Source organism: Neofelis nebulosa, chromosome 7 (assembly GCF_028018385.1).
Source record: "Neofelis nebulosa isolate mNeoNeb1 chromosome 7, mNeoNeb1.pri, whole genome shotgun sequence".
In the NCBI taxonomy this organism is placed as follows: domain Eukaryota; kingdom Metazoa; phylum Chordata; class Mammalia; order Carnivora; family Felidae; genus Neofelis; species Neofelis nebulosa.
In genome coordinates this window covers 97,522,880-97,533,122 of record NC_080788.1, presented here as the reverse complement: position 1 = coordinate 97,533,122, position 10,243 = coordinate 97,522,880, and the positions used below count along the sequence as shown (strand labels likewise).

The 10,243-nt window shown below is 38.0% G+C and overlaps 1 pseudogene; it reads right to left on the bottom strand.

Moving 5' to 3' along the window:
* Positions 1-6,851: 6,851 nt before the first annotated feature.
* On the bottom strand, positions 6,852-8,208 carry LOC131517160 (tubulin alpha-1B chain-like; annotated as a pseudogene).
* Positions 8,209-10,243: the final 2,035 nt, after the last annotated feature.

Genomic DNA, 10,243 nt, shown 5'->3' with positions numbered 1-10,243 from the left:
TTATTTTAGGTGTGTCACTTTTGGTTTATGTATTTTAAAGCTATATTATTAAGCTTATATAAATTTATTAATGTTATATATTCCTGCTAAGTTAACTATCATTATGAAATATCCCTATTTATCTCTGTTACTTTTATCCTTAAGTCTATTTGTGCTATAGTAATATTACATGTTAATATAAATTAAAAATATAATAATCTATAGTATATTAGGATAGCCAAACTAGCTTTTTTTTTGCTTGCATAGCATGTTTACATAGACACATATATGTCTATGTGTGTATATGTGTGTATATATATGGGTTGGAGTATAAAATCTTGCTTATTTTTTTCCCATTTACAGTATCTTTTATTTGCCCTTTTATTTACCTTTTCTTGATTTTTGTATTGATTAATTGCATATTTTTACTTATTTTAGTGTATCTCTTGTTATCTGATTTGTTATGGCTTTTTGTTGTTGTTGTTTTTAGAAAGAAAACACACACACACACACAAGTCAGGGAGGGGCAGAGAGTGAGAGAGGGCTAATCTTAATTATGACACTGGGATCATGACATGAGCTAAAACCAAGAGTCAGAGGCTCAATTGACTGAGCCATCCAGGTGCCCTTGACTTGTTATGGCTTTAATTATCATTCTTTTCCTGGTTCCTTCAGAAATTACAAAAGGCATCCATAACTTATTACCATGTACCTTAAATTAGACTAAGTCCAGAATAATGTAAAACATTTTTTTAACTCTATTTCACTCCTCTAGCAGATTTTCCTTTTTGTTACATATTTTACCGTCAGATATATTATCCACACCACAGTGCTTTGTTAACATTGTTGCTTTAAACAGTTGGTAGTCTTTCATATTCACTTTTCCTACATTTGCTTGTTACTTCTTACACAGTACTTCCATTATTCTGCAGAGGATCACTTTCCTTCACCTTACTGAGTTTGTTTCCAAGAAGTGAAACAATAACAAGAATTGTTATTTGTGGTCACTTCTGGGAAAGGAACTGCAGATAAACTTCTTACTCTATATCTTTCTCAGAAAGAATGGTTTTATAGATAGTTTTTGCTTTTGTCTGATATTTTCAGGTAAAATTATCACCCTTAAAGCCTAAAATATACAGAATTTGAATGTATTTGGTATACTAGCATTGCAAAAAATATTAGTATAATCTCTATTAGTATTATAAACCTTTTCTCCACCTGATTTCACAGGTGACAACCTATTCAAATGTTTAAAAAACAATAGGACAAATGTTTAAAAAACGAGGAATAATTGAGTTGGCCAATAGGAAGACATACCTCTTCTTCATGTATGTTTTTCCTCCCCATTAGAAAAATAAAAATATGTTAAGTAACTGTTAACAGTCTCCACAGTTGAACACAGTTGAGTGAGTTCCATATATCATATATTTTTGGGAGTTAGACAGGAAACAGTCTAGATCCTCCATCAAACCCTGTATATTTAATAATCTTCTGGAAATTGCTTCAGACCGTGTGATTACAGAACTGTCAACACCATTCCCTTGAGAATGTGTCATAACTGAACTATAAGATAATTTTCTTTTATTTTTCCTCATCTAGGATGAACCATATGATTCCTAAAGAAACAAAGGTTCTTTGCCAAGGCCCAGTTTACTCGACAACTAGAAAACAAAACTGAATAAATTTCATTTTATTTTGATTTTGAATGCCTGCATTTCATAGTCTCTCCACCTGGAAGTCTCTCAAGTAACATGACCTCAAGAGACTGAAAGCGAACTCTCTTCTCCATCTTACCACAGTTTCATCGTGTTTTGTGATTTCTGTGTGAAGAAAGCATTACTATCCACAATTTCCCAGGCTCGAAACCGTGGAGTCATCTTAGAGAGCCCTGATTCTTACTCCAACAGATCATCAAGTACTGTTTATTCATATACCCCTTGCATCTATCCCCTTGTTTTTATCATGTTATTGTAATATTGAGCACTGCTTTGAGGGGGAAAATATATCCCACAGTCTTACCTATTGGGTCTGCTACAATTGTAGGAGTTGTAACTTTTGCAACCTGTTCTCTAATTGCAAATCCTTTTATTTATTCCTAATTGATCCCCTTTTCAAATCTCCATAGGGGCTATTTCAGATTTTCACTAGTTCTTGAATGCTTTCTTTCAATTTACATCTCTATTATCATGGGAAAAAGGTAGGCCTAAATCAGGTAGTTTATCTGGAAACAAATGCAAATGTTTTAATTACATGGTTCAAGATCTTATGTGGTAAAAGATCTGAATGCAGAACACTCTTATCCCTCAAGAATTTAAAGATTGAAAATCGGTAGTTTGGAGAAAATACAGCATGCCTGCTAAATGTTATGTTTGCTTAATTAAATTAAGCCATTAGACCTTATTATATTAGAAAACTCAAAAACAGTTTAATGAAGTACTAATGTTTGAGCTTAACAAATTTTAATATAAAACCAAAGGGTCCTTTAAAAAGCAATAATTCCTGTTTAAGTATTAAAGAAAAAAGTCATTAAGAGTATGAAATTACTCTTGCTTCTGCTTTCATGCTGAACTCATCATGAAAATAAGGCTTAGTCAATAGCTTTGAAAAGAAAGGCTTAGAACTTACACAAAGACCACAAAACCACTTTGAATTTATAAGCTACAAAAATGGAGCCATTTCTCAGCCAGTGAGTACAACTGATTAATGATGATGGCCTCTTCAGATTAAAGTATTGACTCTAACATGTCACCAATGGCCCCTACAATTATAGCATTAACACTGACATTGAAGATATTTTTGATACTCTACAGATGACATGTAACAATGGCACTATGTCTCACTGTTCCCTGTTTCTCATTACAATGATTCTGACACTTGGCATAAATTACAGACATTTAACACTAGAGGCCTGAAGCTTAAATTTGGAGTTGTAAGCACTTAAAATCTTTATACCGGTAAGATATTTTGCTTGTAACTGGCTGCAGAATTGAGTTTGAGGATTTTAGAAGAATGGAATATGATCCAGTTAAAACTAGAAATTCTGAGAGGCTAAGAGAAAAATTACCAGGTGTACTCACAACTGCAAAGAAATGATCTTTCCCTTCCCCCCCCCCCCGGCCATTTCTGAAACCAGCCAGGGTGCGCCCGGTGGTAGTCTGACATAAAGGCGGGAACCAATCAAGTTCTGCTGAATGGTTTGAAATAAAGGCAGGAACCAATCAAGTTCTGCTAAGCGTTCAAATTTAAATGTCAACCTATAACAGCTCTGTAACCTCAAAAAAATCCCTAACTTGTTTGTGCCTGTCTGTAAAAGAAGCTGTAAGATCCTTGCTCAGGGCCTCTTGCGTCACCGGCAACGAGTGCGCGGAGGACCGGGTTCGAACCTGCAATAAATGACCCTTGCCGCTTGGCTTTGACTCTGGACTCTGGTGGTTTGTTTTCAGGGGGTCTCTCGAATCAGGGCATATCAATTCCAGGGCGCCTGGGTGGCTCAGTCAGTTAGGCGTTCGACTTTAGCTCAGGTCATGATCTCGTGGTCCATGAGTTCGAGCCCCACTTCGGGCTCTGTGCTGACAGCTTGGAGCCTGGAGCCTGTTTCAGATTCTGTGAGAGAGGGAGCTCTCTCTGACCCTCCCCCGTTCATGCTTTGTCTCTGTCTCAAAAATAAATAAACGTTAAAAAAATTTAAAAAAAACCCAAAAAACTAGAAATTCCATCCTTGTACTGGTGTGAAATTTGAAATCTATATAAATGAGAAACAAGTGCACAAAAAATCCTTTCACATCCACTTCTGAGTGGGAAGAAATGTGCCTACAACTACATTACTATTATAATTATAGAGACTTGACAATTATTCAAAGTTACAGTTTAGAAATGCAGTCTGCAAATTTTAGGTAAACTGTAATCTTTAGGGGGGGATTTCAATGTGCTATTTTATGTCCATTGTAAGGCATTTTCCAGTTTCAACTCCTCGTTTCCAGAGGCCTATGTGAACAATTGTCAAGACAGTGATATTAAGTGAGATTATGCTAGGTGTTCCCGTGAGGGGTAGGGATGGGACAATTTAAAACACATGTGCCTTCATAAACTTTCTCAAAGCTTACTGTTTCTGTGAAGGGGGTTCCAGTTCAAGGTTTATTTTTATAAGAATGCACATGCATCTCTAATGTAGGTTTCCAGGGAAGACACAATTAGCCTTGGACACTTCTTTCTGAGGACTGTGCTACTAAAAGTCCCTGTGGCAACTTTCTTCTCTACCTTTGCTTTCCATCTGAGGTAGGACCCTGTTTCCTGTACTCTCCTCTCTTTCGAATTTACCTACTATACTCTCTCTTGAGGCACTGAAGCTTTTCTCTCAGAGACGATCATGGTCTGGTGCTTCTTTTCCCACATCCATGTCAGTTAGGTTATGACGGTCAGAAAGTTGTTCCCTACATTTTTCTATCTCCCAACCCCCAGAATGTGTGTATATGTAGTGTCACATGGCAAAAGAAACGTTGCAGACGTGATTAAGGTTAAAAAATTTGAGATGGAGAGATTATTCAGGATTATCTGGGTGGGACTAATCTAATCATGCATGTCCTTAACAGTGGAAGATGAAAAAAGAGGAGTGGACCAGAGAGGTGTGATGATAGAAGGAGGGGAGATCTGAAGTGTGAGCCATTTGGTTTACCATTGCTGGTTATGAAGGAGCAGTATGCGGGATTCACCCAAGGAATGTGGCTGGCCTTTAGGAGCTGGAAATGGACCTCTGCTGACAGTAAGAAAATGGGGCCTCAGAACTACAAATACAAGGAATTGTGTTCTTCCAATAAACCAAATAGTCAAGGAAATGGATCCTTCCCTAGAGCCTCCAGAAAGAAATGGAGCCCTGTTCACAGTGATTTTAGCCCAGTGAGACCCACATTGGGCTTCTGACCTACAAACTTTAAGATGATACATTTGTGTTGTTTAAGTCACTACTTAGGTAGTAATTTGTTACAACAGAAAACTAATACACAAGTTTCCCATAGTGTTCCATTTATATTTAATAAAAAGAGTACTAACTAGGAGTTCTGGGCAAGATGGCAGTGTAGGAGGAATCTGGGCTCACCTAGGCCCTTGGATATCATTAGATAACACCCACATCAATGTAAATAAACCAGAAAACAACATAAAGAGTGGCAGAACAGACTTTACATGGTTAAATGTAGAGAAGAGACCACATTGAAGAGTAGGAAAGGCAGAGATGGTCAAGAGACAAACATACCCATGGGTATATCCATAGGAGGGAGGGTCACCAGAGACATGGAGATGGAAGACAAGTGGACCCCCGTACGGGGCTCCCCAGGCATGGGAGGGCCCACACTGGGAAGATGAATCCCCACAACATTTGTCTTTTAAGGCCAGAGGGGCCTGGCTTCATGAGTTTTTATATTCAGTGGTGCTCAACACGTGGAACTTTAAAAATCAGCAGGCTCAATTCTGGGAGAACCAAAGGGCTATAGGAAACTAAGTCCCCACCTTTAAAGAGCCAACACAACAAATAGCCTAGCTGAGATACAGCATAGAAGCAGCTGTTTGAGAAATACCTAGGATATTCAGGGAGCAGATTTATTTACTAATCTTAGAGTGTGAGAAGAGACTTCTCAAAGAACACAAGAGCTCGTGGGTATAATTTCCTACCTCTGCCTCCCTCCTCCCACCAGCCTCTGCCCCAGCCTAGATACATGGACACTTTTGGGAACCAGCACAGCGCCAACACTCTCCGCCTAGCTTGCTAATGGCACCCAGCCCCCTGGTGCTTCTGTGAATCTGTCTGCTCCAACAAGGCCTTATCAGGAGTTTTCTGAGGAGGCTACAGATTCCCTTGCACAGGGGACCTGCAAGTAACTTGCTGGCACTGCACACTCTACCCCTGTGATCTCCTGTGGACATGGCTTCTAATACACCTTTGGCAAATCCAACATGATGCCATAAGCCTGATCATGTGCAAGCAGCCCTGATTGGGGCCAGCACCACACCAAAGGGATTCCTGCCTTGGGGAGAGGGGAAGATAGCCCAGCAGTGGGCTGCGGCAGACAACTGGTCTGACTTCAGGCCTTACCCACCAATGAAAGTTTCTCAGGGGATGCCAAGAGGAGAGTGCCTCTAGTTCAGTGCTTCTGTAGCCCTGCCAAATGTCTGATCTGATTCAACTCAAGCTCAGGGTGGCCCCAGACTCACCCACGAGCAACACAGAAATCAAGCCCCGCCTGCAACAGGCAAAGGGAGCCATTGGAGACAATTGGACCGAAGGCAAACATGCCTCAACCACAATAGTAGGACATATGCAACACACTCAGAAGAGACCCCCTAAAGGCCCAGGTTCTGGTAAACTGAGGACCCTGTACTACAGGGCATCATAGGACCTCTTCATAAGGCCATTACTTTACTAAAATGTGTATTACATTCATTTATAGTTGGATATTAAGCCAACCTTTGATTATTGGGTTGACTCCTGCTGGATCATGGTTTATAATTCTTTTATATTAGATTTTAGTTTTTTGCTAGATTTAGTTTTATAGTACTCTGAGGATTTTTTTCACATATGTACTCTTAAGAAACATTAATTTTTAGTTTTTCTTTGGGGGGGATGATGTTTTGACATCAGAGTAATATTGAACTCATAGATTGAGTTGAAAAATGGACCCTCTTCATCTGTTTTTTTTTTTTTTTTCTTTCTTAAACCCTTTAAGACATAATGGAAAAATCTTACAGGTACACATGGAAAAGTAAGATGTGATCACAGTTAAAAGTGAAGACAATCTAACTAGAGAGCTTTGATGCCTGTCACCTAATGCAGAAGTTGAATTTCTGAGTGTGATAAGTTGCAGGGCTGAAAGGAATGGTAATTAGTATTTCTCTCCTTCTTCTTCACTCTCTCCTTAAACAAAATACACACCAACCTCCTCATAATCCTTCTCAAGTTTATGGAATCTCATAAAGGATTTCTTAGGCCATGCCCTCCCAGTCCTCAGAAAACTCTCCTTCCTCCGCATCCTCACCCACATACCAGTGAATAAAAGCATGCTGAACATACATCAAGTCAAACTTGTGGTCCAGGCAAGCCTAGGCTGCAGGAATGGTGATGGTGTTGCTCAGCATGCACACAGTTTGCTGTACTGTGGCTAGGTCTCCACCAGGTACCAGTGGGAGGCTAGTAATTAATGCCAACTTTGAAGCCAATGGGGCACCAGTCCACAAACTGGACGTTGTGTTTGGTCTTCATGGTGGCAATGGCAACATTGACATCTTTGAGAACCACATCGTCATGGTACAACAGGCAGAAAGCCACGTATTTACCATGATGGGGGTCGCATTTCACCATCTGGTTGGTTGGTTAAAACCATGCATTAGTGATCTCTGCTGCAGAAAGATGTTCATGGTAGGTTTTCACAGCAGAGATGAGAAGAGCACATGTGGCCAGGGGGAAGTGGATGCAGGGATAGGATACCAGGTTGATGTGGAATTCTGTCAGACCAATATTCAGGGCTCCATCAAATCTGAGGGAAGCAATGATGGAAGACACAACCTGGCTAGTAAGGCAGCTAAGATTAGTGTAGGTTGGGGATTCAATATTGAAACTTTTACGACAGATGTCATAGATGGCTTCATTGTCTACCATGAAGGCACAGAGTGCTCCAGGGTGATGTGGGTAGTGAGGATGGAGCTTGGGGTTCACCAAAAACTGGAAATCTGGGGGACTGGGTAAATGGAGAACTCAAGCTTGGACTTCTTGCCATAATCAACAGAGAGACGTTCCATCATTAGGGAAGTGAACTCAGAACCAGTTTCTTCTCCAAAGCTGTGGAAAATTGAGTCACCCTGAAGACCTGTGCACTGGTCAGCCAGTTTTCAAATTTGGTCCAAGACCAAGTCAAGGATCTCCTTGCCAATGGTATAGTGCCCTGGGCCACAGTTATTGGCAGCATCTTCCTTGCCTGTGCTGAGCTTCTCAGGGTGGAAGAGCTAGCGGTAGGTACCAATGACTATGGGTTCCAAATTTAAAAACATTGCCCTGGGCACATGCTTGCCAGAACCTGTTTCACTGAAGAAGGTGTTGAAGGAGTCATCTCCTCCCCTAGTGATCTTGTCACTTGGCATCTGGCTATCAGGCTGGATGTTGTATTCCAGGCAGTAGAGTTCCCAGCAGGCATTGCCAATCTGGACACCAGCCTGGCCAATGGAGATGGAGATGTGCTCACACATTATGGCTATGGTTATAGGAGCATACAGACATTGGGTCCTGATGACTGTTCCTGACAAGCTAAGAGTTGAGGTAAGTAATGCACTCCCTCTTCATCTATTTTTTGGTTTTGGAGAAACTTGTTAAGGTTACAGTTTGGTTTTTAAATGTTTGGTAGCATTCACTAGTAAAGTCATCTGGGCTTGTTCTTTTCTTTGTGGGAAGTCTTTAAAAATATCAATAAAGGTATTTAACTGTTATAAGTCTATTTAGAATCTCTATTTCTTCTTGAATAATCTTTAATAGTTTGTGACTTTTCAAAAATTTGTCCATTTCATCTAGGATTTCTAATATGTTAGGATAGAAGTATTCATATCAGTCCTCTATATTCCTTTTTATTTTTACATAGTCAACATTTTTTTCATTCTTTTCTCTCTCTCTTTTCTCCTTATCATTCTCTTCTCCTTCTGGCATATGTACAATGTTGTGCTTGATGGTCTCCCACATTTTTCTGAAGTATTGTTTACTTTTTCATTATTTTTATTCTTCTGTTTAGATTGCATAATATCTTGATATATTTTCAAATTTATTTTTTTTCTTTCTACTATATCAAATATATAGTTGTTAGCTTTAGTCATTTTTTAAAACCATTTGGATATAAAATTTTAATATCATAATTTTTATTTAATAATTAATAATTTTGATCTGTTTATTGATGTTCTCTATTTGACAGAACATTTTCATCATATCTCCTTTTATTTTCTTTTGGTATGGTTGCCTTTAATTACTTAAAATAACTTCTTAGAAGTCTTTCTTGCTAAGCCCATCACCTGGGCCCCCTTAAAAGAAGTTTCTACTGCCTTTTATTTTCTGTCAATGGGTCACACTTTTCTATTTCTTTCTATGTTACCTAAACTTTGTTGGAAACTTGACATTTTATGTAATATATTGTAGCAACTCTGTATACTGATCCTTAATTCCACCCCAAGGATGCCTAGAATTGGTATAACTGCCTTATAATCAGCTAGGCAATGAATGGTAGTTTTGAAGATGTATCTAAGCCTTGGTTCTACAGTTCTATTATATACTTTAGAGAAGCCTAAAACCACCTGTACAAAGAATTATTCACCGAATGTTCATTATATCAATATTTGCTGGAGAGAGAATAGGGAAAGAAAGAAGCAACTTAAATGTCTACCAGCTAGAGGATGGGTGAATGAAAATGTGTTTATGGGTAAATGGAATAAATAGATAAGTGGATAAATGGAAAAAGTGTTCTTTTACTTCTGTGTTCTAGCCACAAAATATAGTATCATTTTAAAATGTTAGTATTGGTTGTGGTGGGCACACAATATTTTTATTCTTTTACCATGATTCTCCATTGCATATAAATATGATGTGAATAAGCAGTGCATAAGGAAAAGGAGAAAAATATATTATTTAAAGCATACCTGTACTCTAAAATAATAAAATAAGTACTTTAGGCTGAAGGAAAATGATTCTAATTAGAAAATATACCTACTCAAGTGAATGTAGAGTTACAAATAAGGTAAATGCATACTAAAATATAAACACAAAGGAAGACTCAACAATACAAAATTTAAAAAAATATCCTGACTTTAAATATAAAGACATAGATAAGTAGAAAGTAAAAGAATGTGGAAAAGTTGGAGCATGAATACACTAATTATTACAAAACTGAAGTGGCTCTATGAATACCAGACAAAGTATGCTTCAGTTAAAGGAATATTAACAGACAAGGAAAGGTATTTATTTTGATAAAAAGGTCAAATAAACAAGAAGACAAGCAAATCTAATGTCTGTTCATCTAACAATAGAATTTCAAAGTACATTAAAAGACAATAAACAGTTGGAAAAAATAAACTGTCCAATTCACAATATAGTTGGATATTTCAACCTTTCTCTTGTCATACGTGACAGAACAAATACACAGAAAATTGGTAAGAATATAAAAATTAAAATTATTATGAAATATTTGTAACTAATTAATATTAATAGACATTACATTTAATAATTTCAGGCTACGTATTAGTTTAA